Genomic DNA, 18,503 nt, shown 5'->3' on the forward strand with positions numbered 1-18,503 from the left:
TCGTTTTCCTACTTGGCATTGAGACTGTGCAACGTCCTTAAACTCCTAATATTGTTCAACGAATTTAAACTTGTAAATATAAATAAAAATCCAAACTTATCAGTACTATTTGTCTCTGAGATTCGTTCCACTGTCTGGGCGATGCCTGAGTTTCACAATTACTCGAGTTCCTCATTCACAAACTCGTAGTTTGTGGAAATGAATTAATTAGGAATATAGCCCTATGTAGACTTAGCCCTATAATGACTTCAATGAATGGCCTCAGTCAGCTTTCTATATGGTACGATTGAGTTAAAGAAGTGGTTGTCGGGCGATCGCAGGCCTGGGGGTTTGTAGTAAAAAGTGAACTGGATATTGGTGTGTATCTCGACGTCATGTGATGCGGGGAATTAATCAATTTTTCTCCTAGCAAGTTCTTGTTTGTCCAATTTCACTCAGCTCTGCCTGCCGGGCAAAAAGATGAGAGTTGTGCCGTTTAGTTTCGCCGTTTCACGAGGCTTGCATCAGTTTTCGTATGATGTATCTGGGCGTGATAACTTGCAGGAGATATTCGTTTAATTTACGTTAATATTTGTGCACTTTTCCGGAGCCATCGGATTTGTAAGGGCCTCTTGAATTTGTTGTTGGTCACGATGGTTTGCTCTCGCATTTTTACAATTCGATGTTGTACTGCTTGCTCTTCATCGTAGGGGTGCGTATGCTTTGATGTATATTTGAATTCATACACCATTAGGAACGAAGAATTGATGGAGAAGATAGCTCGACGTTTTATTGTTAGCGAGAGGAAGAGGGTTAAATAGAGCCGAGCCTAGCTATGATTCTCTGTCATTCGTTCGTCTATTTCTCTCGCCCTTTCTGCTTGATGTCGTAATTAACTGTTACTGCATTCAGCATTGTTTTCATCTTGGTGATTCCCTTTCTTACTCACTGATTTCTTGCTTTTACTTTGTCGTTGTAAGTATAACGGGATTCTGAAGTGGTGATATTGCAACGCTCCGGAGAATAGAGTAAAAGCTCAAACGCATTTCCCATCGTTTGAAACGACGTACCTCCCAAACGATCTCATTTATGCGACCAAGTGTGTTGCGAAACGGAGAATGTTTCGAAAGCTTCTGCGCTCTTGTCGTGCTAACTATTGGCAAAGAGAGTCTGTGCCATGGTGCAGCTTAGTGAAGAACTTGGAGTAGGAATCTTATGCTAAATGTTTGTTGAATCAATCATCTTTAATGCAATGAATAGCCTTTTTCTCGAAATCACTATTTTGCACGGTTAGTGCGCATAAAACTATCAACATTCCCTTAAGGTAAATCATGCCCGAAGGATCGTATTTTATGGGTGTCTAAATTGGATTACTCCCTAATTGAAAATATAATCAATTTAAATTAATTTCAGAGTTATTAATTCAAAATTGTAAATAAGTTTTTCATACTTATTTTTTGGCGAATGAAATTACATGCCATTAATTAATCGGGAATCCATCGCTTACCGAATCCCAAATTTCGTTCGTCCCTGGTGTAAATACTACAGTTTTTGATGTAAAACATCGCATTGGAGAGCGCAAAGGTAAAACACAACGGAAAATTGATCAAGAAATAAGTATTAATAAAAAGGCAGAAAGCTATGACAGGAATGGGCCGAGTCCAGAAGAAACAAAATATGCCTTAATATATCTTTACTAGTAAGACAATCGTCTCGAACTTTTTCTCAGACCTTCATTATATACTTTATTGTTATTGTGTACTTTTTCATAAACTTTGCAAGAAGCGTTCATTCGCTATATGAAAAGAAAAACGATTTTTAACGCACAGTCCCTATAACCCTGTGTATTTTTGTTCATATTCAACCACACGTTTATCTCAATAACCAATAAGTCGAGCCCTTTAAAATTTGAAATGCGTGTCAGTCGAGTACCCATTTAAACTCTGTGTAAATTTCAAGACATTCTTAAGAAACACGTTTCGTGCATGAACTACCTTAAGAAAAATTGAAATTCTCGGTTATACGTTCACGAGATTGTATTGTTGCTCACACTGCAAAAAATAAAAACTGCATTCGTCTGAACACTAAAATACTCGTGATCAAGTACGTCGTAGTTTGTGTCTAAAAAAATAAAACTGAACTTCAATTTCCCCTGGAAATGAGATCTCCAATCACAGCCGGAATATCGACAAACCACAACCACAAGCATTCCTCTGGTTAAGTTCTCCTAACTATATGTATCTAGCGGCAGAATAATTTATCGCTACTTCTGTAGTGTGGAAGACAGACAGACAATTCGGAGCCACGAGCTCAACTGTATGCAATTAGGAGAGAATGATTCGCGGAATGGCATCAATTATGCTTTTGAAAGACGAGTTGAGATGCGATGTGAAAAGGAGAGAGAAATCGACAGAAACGGAATGGAATGGGAGATCGGGTTAGGGGGATGCCAATCGGGTACAGCTGCAACGATATCTTGCAGTCTTCGTGTCTGTAACGAAATCAACGAATCCGAAGCACTACGATTAGTCCGATGGTTCAATGAGAAAAGTCTCCGAAAGGAAATTGGAGCTAGAGTTACAACGTTTCGAAACTTGTTCAGTTACACCTTCAGGAATCGAAATTAGTTTGGCTCCCCACTGTATATCTATGATCATATGTGCCTATATTCCCGAAGGTGTGGGCATGGGATATACACGTCAGAATTTCTTGTGCACCGTTATCTATATTTTAACTGGGCATGGCTGCATTTTACCGCTGCTGCAGTGGTTGAAATCTTCGAAACGCGAGCTAGTGATTTACTTGGCAGCCTGCAGCCATGTATTTATGTATATATGATGAACGAGTGTGATTAACATTTCGTATGCACCACCAAGTGCTTTCCACATACTTCATATGCACCATACGTACAGAATTCTATGGGCCATACGACCTTGGCAGGCGAGGGTGAAGAAATGAGAGAAAATAAAAAAAGCTAGGCTCCCGCAAATTCCTGGGCACTCACATATGGAACACTTGCATGGGAGAAGAATCCAGGAAAGCAAAAAGAATGAAAGAAAATAAACATAAGAGAGCGATGGAGAAAGGCTGGTGAGAATAATGAATTAATTACTGCTCCTGTGGCCTTTTTACTCAGCTTCGATTCTTCTATCGTCGAAATATTCGGAATGCTTGCGGTTAAATTGAATATTTTTGATAAATGTGGGGACTTGATAAGCATACTAATGTGAATTTGGACATAGACGAATCGGTAGTATTAACGATCGTCGTAAATATCTTGAAGAACGCTGGGAATGGAACGTTCCTTAGTGATTCGACTTGGGTCTGAGCCTTAACCTCTCTTTACTTTTGCCTGCAATTTTTCACGTTTTTGTAGTACCTCTGAGAAGCACTCAGGCTCTCGTTCTATTTTCTTGAAACAACATGATTCTGATGACCTCACAAACAAATCTCGTTTTTCATATAACCATTTTTATTCCACCAATGGAAAGTTCTTCTTTTTTTCGTTCCACCAAAGTTGTAATTTTCGCTAAGGTGTGGTAACAAATAGTTAACACGAAAGTGAATAAAGATGATCTCAAATCGCGTGCTCGCGCCCTCGAATTTAGCTCGGGTGACAATTTTGCTCGCGCTTTGAAGTAGTTTACTTGCCCTTCCTCTCAGTGGCATAATGTCGTTTAACTTTGAGCCAGTGGGCGAGGGCTTTCTTCTCTTGATGAGAAACCTTTTCTCAATGAAAAAATCGATCGATAAGAATACAGGTCTCCAGGTCGAATCACCGTTTCGCCTCAAAACAGCTTCAAATTTATTATTGTAATCATTCCTCATTACCACTTAAAAAAACCCTTCTCATATTGAGAAACTGCATCTTTTTTCACTTTTGACGTTTTGAAAAAAAGAACGGACAGATCCAAAGAGGTGTTTTTACGCAGCCACAGGTCGATTCCGTGCGAAATGCCCCTCAGACCTACGACCGAAAAAAAAAATCGGAATTCAATTGGATTTCTTCTCACTAGGCTATAGACTTCGACTTCAGCGGTTCTTCGGATTGTGTTGGATTGCGGATAAAAGTTTATGCTTTGGCTCGCTCCTCCGTACCTCTCTTTTCCCATCTTACTTTCATTCTTGCCCTTCCTTTTTCTCCTGTATCCAGACATTGGAACGTAACGTTTGGAATTTTATACGGGGGATGCGATTGGAAAAGCGAGGGTGTGACTAGTCTTGACAGGAAAAAGATTTTCATTTGGGGGATTCCCAAACGCAGGATGTGGCCTTTTGTCAAGGGAAAGCGAGGAGGGATTAAACGTGTAAGGAAAAACGGTAAACCGCGTGAGCGGAAATTGATTTTTATAGATGCCTTTGAAATTCCGAAAATCAAACACGTTTTGCTTACGCGCGTAGTAAAGAAATTGTGAATCTCGTATTTGCTTTTGGAAAATTTCGCTTGTTCGAATGCTCCCGGAGGGTTTTTTTCAATGCGATTTTGAAAAAAAAATGCTTCACTAAATTGAACCTCGAGTAACACTGCGCGATTGATATCGATCCTCATCCTGCATGCATCAATAATTTAAGCGTTAATTAAACTTTCAAATCAACGCTCCACTATGAGCACCGATAGTGATAGTAAATCAAACGAGCTACAATATTCTAATGGAAGTTTGAAGAGACGCTATCTCCCGCATACCACAGACACACGAGTAACGACCTTTTCTCTATGGCTCCATCTTGTTCCCTCAACCACTCATCCCTTCATTCCACAGCCATTTATTTGAGAGGGTTGTAAAACAATTCATGAGAACTAAAATGTTTATTATTACTTGGAACCTCGCTCTAAATTCAACTTATTCTAGATGGAAATATAAACATTTTGAGTATGGAAGCCAGCGACTGCTTTGTAGCAAGGATCGTGATCTAGAGTCGCGGTAGTGACTCAAAGACAAGTACATTTATGACGTCGCTGCCAGAGACTCTTTACAGGAGCCATCGCTTTTCTACTTGTTTCGAAAATTTCTTTCTTCAATAAATTTAATTTATCTGGCATCAATCAGTAACTGTTTATATATATATATATATATATATTTTTTTTTCGTGGCGTTTCGTGTTTTCTTCTAATTATTGTGGATAATATATTCAGTTGTAGTAATCTCAACGATGTAGATAAATATTAATCAATCACAATTGATTGAAAATTGTTATTTTTTAGAGAAAATTGCTTTTATTAAACATTTTTTTCCGTTTCAATGGAATCATTATACTTAATAGTTTCGTTACAATGCATTGTGATTATAAAATCAGAAAATATTCAACAAAGAGTGTCGAATAATCATCGAATTTCTGAACGAGGCAACTTTCGAGATGAAATTTTGTTTAAGAAGTTTTTATGCTTCAACAGTATCGTGGTATCTCATTGCTACTAGAACTCGTGAGTTCGTAGCTGAAGTGGTTAGCTTTTTGAAGAAGTGATAATCATTTTACGACCTTCGATTGGCTTTACTTATCATTTCTGAAGAAGGCACGACTCACTCTTATCAAATTCGAAACGAAGAAAACGAAAAAATTCACAGATATTTATCGGAACAAGACGACAAACACATCAGGCTAATCTTCGATTTATTTGCTGAAAAATTTTTCTGCATCGCCTAATGGTGTCGAGTCTTATCCACAAGATTGTGGAAATCAGTATTTAACACGGTTTCACAATATTCGTCGGTAAAAACATGCCGATAAGATGGGCACATTGAAAGAGAAACCTCTCTAACAAAATCAGAAAAATTGAATTTCAAATACTATGATAGTGAAAAAAATGTGGTTGTGTAAATAAGAAAATCCAAAATTCCAGCAATAAGAAAAAACTCCCTTCAGATTTTACGTAATTTCCATTGCTCACATTGAAGGCCCACGTAAAAGAAAATACAAAACGAAATTGTTGCATAGAAATTAATATTATCGCGAAAAATATCGACGAAGCGTGAATTCAGTATTCCTAGGGCAAAACGTCAAACGGTTGTTTCTCGTTTCCCTTGATCTTTGGATGGTGCCTCATAACTTCTGAGATGGAATAGAGCACAGTGAAAAGGTTGCAAATGCACTAAAGAGAATCCCGAGTAGTTGGGGTTTACAGAAACCCCGTATGAGGTTACCAATGGAGAATAAAAATGGAAAGCGAAGAGAAAGAGAAATAGGATGGAAATGCTTCAACCGTGGTGACTAACATACTTGTTTTATTCCCCATCCATTCTGCTCCAAGTCTAGAACGACGACGCCGAGAATCTTATGCACCGCTGCATGTGCACTTGAGCAAAGGACTTTGCGCGAAGAAGGAAAGCGAGCAAGCTCACATTAGAGGCAGGTTTACAACAGCTATTGTTTTTCAAAGCATTGAAATTGCTTTACTCAACATATCGATCCTCTTGGGGAAGTCGTCGTACCTTGATCTGTTCTTCCGTTCCTTCGAGAAGCATGACTCTCACTCCGTGACTCTTTAGTCAACCTTTATATGCTTGTACTACATGTACGTACGTTCGTTTTGTCTCTTTATACATTTAGTTTCATCGTACACTCAAGCTCGGATGCAGTCGGAAGGGAATCTAAATTTTCTTGCCGGAAGCAAATGAGCATGTTTTTCCCAGTCGACGATTGCAGTTTTCACTTATCCAACCAGAAGTTTGCGCCATTTACATTTTAATGAATGGTCCTCTGTCGCCATGGAACTGCACACGAAAAAAGTACACGAAGAACTGGGCGTACGCATTTCGTTTAGTCCAATTACTTTTAATGTGATGTCAGAGAAATTTTGTATACGATTTTTATGTTTATGTGTGCAAAATCGCAAAAAATAAATTAATGAGATTACGTAGAGGATTTTTCTTGAACTGCTCTATTCGTAAGTCCGAGTTTCTAAAAATAATTTCTCTCATAACCTGGTGCAAGAATGATTAATAAGGTGAATGGCTTGTGGACGAATGGTTTACGAAATGAAAAACTGAGGCGTCTAATCTTGGAAGGTTTTGTAATTTTATTAAGCATGAGTCTCATTTGGGACGTCGCTGCATTTGACACTGTCAGTTGCTTCTTCCATTCGGTATATTCACTTCATGCAGAAATAGCATTGGAGTGCTACCGCACGGGAACGCAGTTAATGGTTTATCTTTTATTTGTAAGAAAGTGTGCAGCGTCTCGTGAAGCTTTTACGTTTTATAGGTCACTGAATTTCCCATTGTTCTCGGGCACTTTCGTAGATCAAGTTAGGAAATTATGAAATTGTAGTTCATTAGTATTTCACTGTGATGGCTCAATGATTCATTTAAGGAAGTCATTAGATTCGCGTGAATAAAATTGAGATTCCAAAAGTAGTAGATTGAACTATTTCATTTGAATAAAAATAAAATAAATTCACGTTTGTTCAGTCTACCACTACGCGGAAAATACATTTGTTCGGAAATTCGAAATTTTCGACAATTTGCTTGATCGATTTAGCAATCCACGCTTCGTCTGTAACATAAAAACAGAATTATAACCCGATTTTGAATTCGGGAGAAAGAGAGTGCAGAAAATCGAGTACATGCTATTATATGAGTCGAAAATCGGTGCTTCATGCACCATCGAACCCATACAATTCAAATATGCCGTAATGAAATTCAGTCTCGCAATATCCGAGCAATGAATTTGACTGGGGCTCGGAATCGAGTTGTTTATTTTCAGTTCGCTGGTAACTGAGGCGTTCATCACTGTCATTAATTTTCTGAAAAGCGACCTCAATTAGTCTTTGCGATTCGTATTCTCTTTTCCATATTTTTCGATATCAATATTTCTTTTTTATGATTGGACACGCTCCGTTTGTTCACTGCAGTGAACGTGATCACAGAATGTAAAATTTCTCTAACGCCTTTGCCCTCCTTTCAAATATGGATCACAGCTTAAAATTCATTATTTTCATCATATTTTAATAAGAATTTCGTCAAATTATTCGCGTTTGCGAAATGGACGGGTTGCATTTGAAATTGTCTGTCTATTTTGATGAACTTTCACTAGAAAAAATAGGAAACATCATTTTCGCTACGAACTTCACGAAAAAATGTCCTGAATACTTTAGAATGCAGTATTAGCTGAATCATTGTTCGAGGATTCCCCTGCGTACATCAAATGTTGGGAATATTTTTCAAAAATAAAACAGAAATTTTCTTCGCTGCAGTATCTCAATGAAAAAAGATTAGATTGACTTTTGCTCATCTCTCATCTCTCGCTTGCTTATTTTAACTTGTTAAACACACTACTTTAGAGCCAAAGTGGACTTTAAAATTATTTTTTTCGGTTTCTCTAGTTTCAGTATAAATTTTCATTAACCGAACTGTGAACGTGAAGGTATGGGCTGCGCCATTTATTACGAGAGTGTTTATATTTTTCTCCACTTTTTCTGGGCTTAGTGATCTGATGAATGGCTAGAAAAGTCCTGCATTCATTGGACTGAAAAGTAATGAAAAAAAATCTAAAAAGAGTGTGTGAAAAGTCACGTGGCTCAAGTGAAATTGCTGTACGATGGGCAAACGGGTTCATTTTGTGTCAAGATTGCATCGCGTCTCTTCATATCTAATAAGTGGCATCAAGAGTGTTTAAAAACAGTATTTCATCAAAACCAGGACCTATTAATAATGTTGGTAAAAAAAAACCTGATGTTTACACAGAGTTTCTTATTTAGAGCTGTGACAAGAGATTGAAGATATTTTTAAAATACTCTGTGAATTGTATAGTCCCTGAGATCATAATTGCTTCGTTACCGACGTAATTGCACCCCGTGTGTATTCTCTTTTCGTATTTTTAACTTGGGATTTCATTTCGATAAACTGTACAAACAACTGCGAAATTTTTACTACATTCATTTTTTCATTAATATTTCTTTTCGTATTGATAGTGATACAGTTCCAAGGAACTGTAACTTGAATTAATAATCACATATAGCCAATGATATACGTCTGAAGTTTAGTTCATGGAATCACAGTTCTCGAGAGTAAGTTCTCTTGAATTTACCTCTCATATATGGGATAGAATCTCGTAAACTTTATCGAGCTTCAATATCAAGTTAGTGGAAAAATGAAATTTTAACATCGGACGGTATCTGAGGAAATCAACACTCTCAGGAATTAGTTCCGAGTTTGAGATAATCAAGTTCCAATAAAAAGATTTAAAAAATGAAAAAGTCATTCCAATTTCTATCGTAACTGCTAAAAAATTTTAATCGTACAATGCCAACGTTTCCACCTATTTAACTATAATAAATTTCATTTCAGAATTTAACATTAAATATATTTGTATGAAAATAAAAACACTGTGATATTTGTGAGGAATGCACGTTCAGTAATTATGATTCCTTCTCTCATTATTCGTTACTCCAATAATCGGTATCACTAGCAATGTTATACGGGCAACGATATCGGAAACTGAAGCAGAGTTACGTGAGAGGCCAGTTCTGAAGCATGCAGAATAAGTCTTTCGTATAGCTCGCGCTCGCAACTAAGATTTCCTGATGTTATTTCATGCTGGTCTACAACGCAATTGCTCTTACAGTGTACAAATTTAACTTGAAATATGAACAAAAATAAAGCGAGGCTACATCGTTAGTCTGAAGGTACAAAATATTTACGCGGTCGTCGGGGCTAAACCAACTATGCAGGCCTCGAGTGGCGGTATAAGTGCGTGCGTAGACTCGGTACTCTTCGGATATGTACTGCAAAAATCTGCCAAGTTAAGGAGGGGTGCTCCACGATGGCCGTGCCTTTTAATTATACTTGCATGCTCATGACGGTATCCTGTACTGAAGCCAACGAGTTAGAGAAAGAGAGAAAGAGAGCGAGACGGAAAGTGCGACAGCAGCTTTCGAGTATCGCACACAATTACTCGGTAGATTATTTTTCCTAATTACTTTAAATTTCGTCTAGAGTCTACGCAGTATTTAATCTCATAAACGTCGATGAAAAAAATAGTCTTTTTTTGAATAACATTAACTCACATTTTGCGCCGCGAGTGTTTGCTGAATCAGTCGCCGCGACTACAATATTTCGAGCAACTAACTACAAGTGTGACGGAACGCAAAGCACGTTACAAAATCAGGAGCAACCGTAACGAAAGTTTTTCAATGTGGATGGATGCCGTGTAGAGCTGAAGCTCTACACCAACGTCACGTAAACATTAAAGTTTACATACGCGAGGCTACGGTGAAACTATATGTACCCGCTTCGTCAATCCGGAAGCAATAGAAATTCATTATAATATGTAGTATTCGTGAAAACATCCGAAACTGGAAATCGTAATGAACTCGAATAGGTAAAAAAAGACGTGTATTAGTTTCAACCTTTTCGATAAATATTCGAAAAACACACTTAGTAAACCCAATAAACACACTTTTTTCAGGACTTCTACAAGAAGAGATTTAACTTTTTTGCTTGAAAGAATTATGTTTTTTTTTTTTTTAAATTTTATTACAGTATTTTTGAAACATGTATGCTCAATGAAACGCCTCCTTATTTTTACCAAATAAAAAATGACATTTTTCTGAAAAACGAATTCAAAAAAATAGCTTGTTTGTTTAGGGTAGTTCTGTATGTACACGTACAAGCTAAAAGTTTGGGCCGCGGCGTACAATGACATCCAATGCTTATGCAGTGCTGACGGCTACACGGTTTTGTCAAAGCTTGTACACTCTGGCTGTCCTACACAATCACGCCTCATGAATATTTCCTCTACACATATAGAAAGTGGCATTGTAATCGTGGCAACAACGCCATTCTCCAGTCAAAATGTCAGTGTTTTCCGAAATTTTATTTATTCGTCAGGAAAAAAGTTAAAAGTGTTCAAATGCCACTTCAATCGAGAAAGATGGTTGAACATTTGAGAAAAAAACTTTCACATTGTTTTGTATCAGTTCGCCGCACCGTACATTGTTGCCGCGTCGTCATGCGCCCGTTCCGTGTCACATAGAATTAACCCAGTTCATCAATCAATATCTCCGAAACTAGATGGTCAAAAATTCCCATTTTTTAAAGTATTAATCCCACAATGGTACTGAATACACGACTGGTTTTATTTTTAAGTCGTAAGGTTTGTTTAGCGTCGGTAATAAAAAATGTAAACAAAGTGCTATCCAGTGACGTGTTACTGTTAGGAGGTATAGGCATCGCGTACAAAATGACCAATTTTTAATCGCGAATATCTCGAAAACGAAATGGTGAATCGGTTTAAAAATTTTGAAAGTCGGTCCACGAAGGCTAGTATTACACCATATTTAAATTTCAGCCGGTTCTTAAGATTTCAACAAAAGTACAAAACTACCTTAAACAGTCATGATCCTTGTGCTTACTCAACCCAGATTGTATTTTTTCTCACTCCGCACACGATTACTCGAGTAATCGGATGAAAATATCGAAACTGGAACCAAGAAAAATCGTTCATGGAACTTTAATAAAATGATGAATAACAAAATATCTTTTTTCTCAAGAAAAGTCTGTTTTGTCTGATATTCAGCATATATGAGCTATAAGGGACAGCGGAACGTTTTACATTTTCAAATAATGTCACGTACACGCGATTCATATATTGTCCATGTACAGAAAATAGATTACAAATATTTTTGCTCCGTGAGTTTCCAGCGAAAATTCTGGATGGGCGAATAGACAGAGAGGCATATCACATAGAAGTGTACGAGTGCAACGTGGCACGTATATCAAGCAAGGTTCTTCCGAGTACTCGTGAACGTCTCTAGAATTTTTTTCCCGTATACTGCCATATGATAAAGCGAGCTGGTTGGGGTGGGTGACAAAGGATCGTGAAGGGGGTACTAGTGGATGATCTCTCGTTGCCGGTTGCGCCCCAGACGTCGCGTCGCGAATATTTTTCTCTGTGAAAATTTTTTCCTCGATAAATTCAAAAGTAGCATCGAGGGTGTCACGTTCTCGTGATACTGTGGTCGAATTTCTCTTTTTCTTGAAAAGCAAAGACTCTCTCGCTCTCTCTCTTGCCCTCTCCCCCTGTCTCTTTACTGGGAGCGAAAATGGTGGAGATAGTGCAAAGAGTTGAAGAAGAGCCATAGAATGGAGTAGACGCGAATGTAATCACGAATGTTGAAGTTAGTTTGCTCGTGGTTTCATGAAAATGCTGTCAGGCGGTACCGATTGGGGTTCAATCATTCTTCAGAATTGGTCGAGCATGCATAAAACCGATTATAAGTGTGCAATTGGAGCGACAATTCCTGGTTTCTGGCCTGTCGAATCAGACTCATTCTCCGCTACAGCCCAGCTTTTCTATATTCTACAAGTTTCATTTAGAATTCTTCCATTCTCTTCTTTTTACATTCAAATGTGATGGAAGATTAAAAATGAGAAATGGTTTTATCGAGGGACCTTTGACATTTTTATGCAAGGGTGCAGGTAAGTCTTTCCGAGGGACAAAATCCAAGAATTGCAAACATCGCAATTGCCTTTTTTTCTGCTAATTGCAGTTTTCATCAACATGGTTTCGTTCCTGAAAAACTTCATTTATGCATACGAGCAGGTCAAATTCGTCAAAGCTCAGTCAGTTTTGCCGGCACGCTCTGAAAATAAAATTGTATAATCGAAGCCCTGAGCTGTGTGCGCTGCATGCGATTTTAAAAAGTCGATATTCGATCGAGTCGGTACACATGGAATAGAAGACGTTAACGTAAGTAATGACTAAGAAACAGTAGGGAGTGGTGGGAGGAGGCAGTCGGAACAGAAAGGGAGTGAGAATGTATGTGCTCATGTGTAGCCGCACGGCTAATAACGCGGCGAGTTAATTACATCCGTAAACTGCGGGTAGCTTGTTTAACAACCCTTCGTGGGCTTCGGCTGTCCCGGCAGATTGCCAGCCTGAGACATAAGTCGTCTCTGTAATATCTTTGTGGATATTGTTCATTTACAACTTTTAGGGTGAGGCTGTATTATTCAAGATGTCAAGTGTGCACTTTTATAAATTTGATGTCGCGGGTCACGTTACGGAAAGCTTTGGGATCATTTTGAAAAATTGTCCACATAGAAAAACATTATTTAATAAAAATTTCAACGTTATCTAAAAAAAAAAAAAAAATGATAAGTATTTGGACTACTTATAGTTCCTCTAGAACAATTAAAAACATGACTCACGAGAAAGCATTTGCATTTCACAAGAAAAGATTTGTCTTTGCCCAGAATGGCTGAGTGACACGCTTGATGATGGTGGTTCGTTCATCGTCTCGTTTCCCTCGCGGAGGTTCCGACACAGTTGAATAACGCGTTGTATAATTCGCAGTACAATTGCACGTATATAGACTCTTGAAGAGCTGTAATACAAAGCAATAAATATAATCTGAAGCTATTATGTTGGCACATGTGCAAGAACAGTGTAGATTAGGCGTGTGTAAGTTGATTGTCCGGTTTGTTATTCAGGATGCGTAGTACGAATTTCATACGAATCTAAATACGCGCATATACGTCACGTATAATCCGTTTTGTAGGGGGCTGGGGAAAAAATATGCCTTTTCAGACAACGGCCTGTATAATTAGGTATACTGGGCGATAGCATTCACGAGACTGCCACGCATAAACGCTCGAGGCACGCGAATACGTTAGACCACAAGCCTGAAAGGCAGTATTGCATATACGTGTGGCGTATACAGATGATCCGTGGAGGAAAAGTCCATGAAATAGAAAAGTACGAAGATAAACCATGAGAGACGTTAGGCCCGTAGAGCAGTCAGAGTACGAGAGTTAATCCTATCCCCGCGGGGCTCAATCCAACGAAAAGGGACGGAAGGAGGTTGGGTGAGCTTGGGCCAACCTCGTTCATCCCATTGAAAGTTATATGCACATATAGATGTGGTAAGGGAGGGTCGAGAGTGCGGTACATCCAGAGCAAACCGCCTCCACCGCTATACGAGTTTCACGTTTCATCCGCGAGATGACGGCTTTTTGAGACAGCCTCTGGCTACTCCTGTATGTCACTCATGCAAATTTAAGTAGTAATGATTTATACAAAAAATCGAGCGAATCGTCTGTTAATTTGCGCGAGCCATTAAAATTATTAAAGGAAATTATGTCGAAGAAGATACGTTATGGAGGCAGTTTTTTGAAAACAGAACGAAGCATTGGATTGTGTTTAAAAGATGTTATAAAATGAAGAAGTTGTTATTTGATAAATCGATTATTCTTTGAATTGATTATTAGTATTATCGATTGGTGTTGACAGTGAAGATGGTCACACTGTCTTTTACTAGTTCGAATACATTGATGAATATAGATGTAAAAGAGACAAAAAATAGAGAAAAAAACAAACGAAGTAGAGATGTTTGTTTACTTGGAGACAGTTTTTCTCCGACGAACGGTGAAAAAGAACGTAAAGTTTATGTCATGGGAATATTCAATAATTTTATCTAATATCGATATTTTGTATTATAATTACGTCTTCACCACTAAAATTGTACTTAAGTTGCCAAAGAACAAGAAGATTTCTTAACGTGACGAGATTTACTTCTGTGTGATCAAATGAACGAGTGATGGAGATGAATTAATGGATTACATTTTTTCCTTCACTTGAATTACAGTTAATCAAGATTTCGTCAGGTAATCTACTAAAACTTGACGTTTCTTTAGAATTTACACTTTTATTGGAATAATCATACTGTATTTGGGTGTGATAATCTCTATGCTCCATTCGATTGCTCACTCGTGTTTTTTCTCTAATTCAATGAAGTTCCTCCTCAAAAACTATCATATCGATTGCCTCAATTCTACAGTTACGTCTCATCAATAAATTCTCAAATTCTCAAATTGAAGCAAGACACGGTACATTGTCGTTTCACACGAGTCTCGTGAAAAATTTCTTTTCTTGTGAGTTTAGGCTTATTCCGAATCAATTATCATAATATTTTTTATCCTAATCAAGCTCTTATCAGAAATCATACACTTTCGTAAACCAAAAGGGGTTCATTTTAACACATTGGGTGGTTTTGCTTATCGATGGCACCCGCACAGAGATTTTATTTCTTTAAAAATCTACTAAATCCTTTTCACATACCCCCTTAAGAATGATATTTCGGCGGTTTCACTTTAAATTGTGAGGAAAGTGTCAGGCTAGGTTAGCATCTGCGCACAGATTCATTTGTATTCAGCCTGTGGTCATAGGTTTCTGGATGGGAATAAGAAATATATATGCATGCTCTGAGAGAAGACAGTAAAGGAAGAAGCAATTTTCAGAAGTAGAGTTCCACAAGCCCGATGATCCTAGCAATGTTTGTCGGACGTGCCGAACGCGGATCATCTTTCGTTTATCGCGCAGAACGCCGCAACATTGCATACTGGATTCCAGGTTTACCTATCAAAGTCTGTCCACATCGATATCTTGTGAACTCAACCAGTACACATCCACTGAATCTACAGAATGCTATTTCCTATCGATGTATCTACGACTACTTTACGATGTTCACAGGGCTTAACTGCGTTGGAACGAAGAAAATAGGTTTTCGAATATAAAGATACGGGGAAGTTTCGTTGCCAAGGAAGGCTAAGGTATGCCAATCAAATGAAACGAGCCGCGATTCATTGACAAATAGGTACTATACTTTGGAGGTATTTCCTAGATCAAGTCTTGCAAGTTTTTCGTATTCATACCTTTGTTGGTGAAAATTAAATTTTCGTTAAAACTGAATAATCAATGAATTTCTTGAAGGTTTCGAATACGGTTAATTTTTGCAGTGTACGGAAAACATATCAACGCGTATTCTCAACATAATAATAATGCTGTAATTATATCAAAAATAAACTCAATTCCTCTTTCACCGATATTCAAATCGACTCTTATTCTTTTATTACCTTGGAATGTTTTTATTTGCATAAAATTTAAAAGATTAAAAAACAAATGATATGATGAGAATGAGTTCTCACAATAATTTTGTTGTTGACTCGACAACGTGGGAGATGAAACGAGAAAAAAGTATTTCGCATTTGCAACATGAGAAAATGAGAAAATATTTGTATTGAACAGTTTGAAAAATTTGAGAATTGAACTGTCTTTCGGTAAATTTTAATTTAATGGAAAGGAGCGCGAAAATGAATGAATGAATTCATATTTTGTTTCAGTCGAAGACACATGTGGGTCGAGAAACATTAGACCATGCACACGGAGAAAACGGATTCGTTTTTTATAATGAGGAATATATTATCTTTCAAGAATTTAAAAAGCATTTAGGCACCGATTACAAACAGTATAGTATTTTTCGAACTTTCCAATTTTTCGTCTCTTGAATTCTAAACAGCTTTATGTGGATAGCAAAAAGAGATGCACGTGAGAACTATATTTCGTTTTGTTTTCGACTGTTATTCATCATGTAAGACTAGCACTTACTGATAAGTCCAAATTTATTGTAAATCACAAATTTTCACTGTCAGCATAGTAAATTCTATGATAAGTACACGAATATACACCGAATACGCATGACATTTTACCATGCATATAGTTTTTTTCAGGGTTGCCCGAGCATACTTTACACCATAAATATTTGAAGTGACAGAAAAAATTTTTGACTATGCTTATAGAGAAAAAGACTCTTGAGTCTTTTGAATAAAAGATATGGGCCTTTTTACTATGGTGGATAGAACAATTTTTATTACTGCTCTTCGAATTAATGCTGCAATCCAGTACGTATATACTGTCCCCGAGATATTATATTCGTAGTACTTTCCTCTAGAATTTTCGGCCTCGTTTTCTCCGCATATGATATACATTGATTGTCAAATTATGAGCGTTTTTGGTTCAGTGAATCCCTATCTAAAGTGGAAACGGGCAAATAAAGAGTCGATAACTGGTGAGCGATCATTGAGAATTTGGGGCTCCGAAAAATATTTACTTTGTCTAATCTCCCTGATCGTTTGTAATTGTGTCATTTGGAGATATTAGTGATAACTGTTGATTTCAAGTATAAATGACTGTGGTTAAATGACTACAAACTATATTCAGTCAACATGTTTGATCTGGTTTGTTTTACTGTGCGGAGTAGCACTCCAAGCTGTTGAAATCGGAGCGATTAGAGAGGCCCTGTTCGACAGTTTTATCTACCAAATTTATCCGAGGAGTTTCAAGGATAGCGACAGAGATGGCATTGGTGATTTGAATGGCATTATAAGCAAACTCGATCATGTTGCCGATTTAGGAGTCAGCGGATTTTGGATCATCTTATTATCCAAGCCCGATGCTCGATTTTGGCTATGATATTTCGAATTTCACTGATGTCCATCCTCTCTTCGGAACTTTAAGTGACTTTGATAGACTCGTCGCGAAAACTTAATCTCTTGGGCTCAAGGTTATTATTTGCATCAGTTTCTCTCTGCCCAATCAGATTTAAATTATCGTAATCTGGCTCTCGAAAACGAAATGAAAGATGTACTGAGGTTTTGGTTGAAGCTAGGTGTCAACGGCTTTCGAATCGACGTTGCAAATTTCATGTACGAGGATGACAAGTTTCTAGATAAATCAGTTATTCCTAGCATGGAACTTCCCGTTACTGTATACGACGCACATTTATACAAAAAATATGAAAGAATCTTCGATCGTGATTCGGAAATGGTGATGCGATGTTAAGATCTACAACAGAGTAAAACGTATTTTGTTGACTGAGGTCGGTGACTACAACGAAGTTGTTATGTTATTTCTATCTACGGTTCTAACGTGCCTTTTAAGTTTATGGTCATCAACAGCTTGATTAATATTTCACGAAACGTTGATTTTAAGCGCGTCGTTGATCAATGGCTGAATGACGCGCCCAACGGTCAAGCACCCAACTAGGTTGAAATGAAATCTCGATGCTCGCAGCTGTACTTCCAGGAGTGGAAGTTGCCTATAACAGTGACGACATTGGGGGCTCTCTTACAAAGACACCGTTGATCCTTCCGGTTGCATAGTTGGACCAGATGGATACCAATTCAGGTCCGGGAACCTCGGAGATCGCCTTTTCCATGGGATAATACGACCAGTGCTGGTTTTTCTACCAACAATCGGCTTCCGGTCTATTCCAACTACAAAGCTCTCAACTTGGCGGCTGAGAAGAGCCAAGCCGGTTCCCATTACTCAATATTCAAGAAACTCGTCATATTGAAAAAACACTCAATTCTGAGAGCAGCACGGAAACAATTGTCGTGGGCGACAGTTTTTCGCTGTGGTGCCTAGACTCAATTATACGACGTTGTTGCACTTGTTATCAACTTTTCAGAATCGAGCCTCATTTTCAACGCCAGTCGTTCACTGAATATACCTTCGAAATTAATCGTTTACACCGTCAGCGCAGACTCGGAAATCGTCCCTGATTTAAAGATGGGCACTACTGCGCTCAACGTACCAGGTGCCGCTTCAATTATACCATCTACCGAAAAATGAAGATCTCCAGGAAGGCCGATTTTGTTTTATTTTGGTTGCAAAAGTGACGGTATTTTCTTGTCATCGGCCACTTTACTGTTATTATAATAAAGGAAAAAATAATTTTTATTAGTACC

General features: G+C 37.9%; 1 protein-coding gene and 1 pseudogene across 5 annotated transcripts in view; one reads left to right on the top strand and one right to left on the bottom strand.

Moving 5' to 3' along the window:
• The window catches only part of LOC122407091 (protein artichoke-like), a 97,228-nt gene that overhangs the window by 21,879 nt on the left and 56,846 nt on the right, over positions 1-18,503 (bottom strand). The window contains exon 1 of one of the 5 annotated variants that reach the window (XM_043413110.1): positions 13,128-13,228. The exons of the other annotated variants lie outside the window; for them this stretch is intronic. The gene's annotated coding sequence lies outside the window, so the exon portion shown is untranslated. Of the gene's footprint in view, positions 1-13,127; positions 13,229-18,503 lie in introns of those variants that run through there. 5 annotated transcript variants of the gene reach the window in all.
• LOC122419295 (maltase A1-like) lies at positions 16,954-18,387 on the top strand (annotated as a pseudogene).

Source organism: Venturia canescens, chromosome 1, assembly GCF_019457755.1.
Source record: "Venturia canescens isolate UGA chromosome 1, ASM1945775v1, whole genome shotgun sequence".
In the NCBI taxonomy this organism is placed as follows: domain Eukaryota; kingdom Metazoa; phylum Arthropoda; class Insecta; order Hymenoptera; family Ichneumonidae; genus Venturia; species Venturia canescens.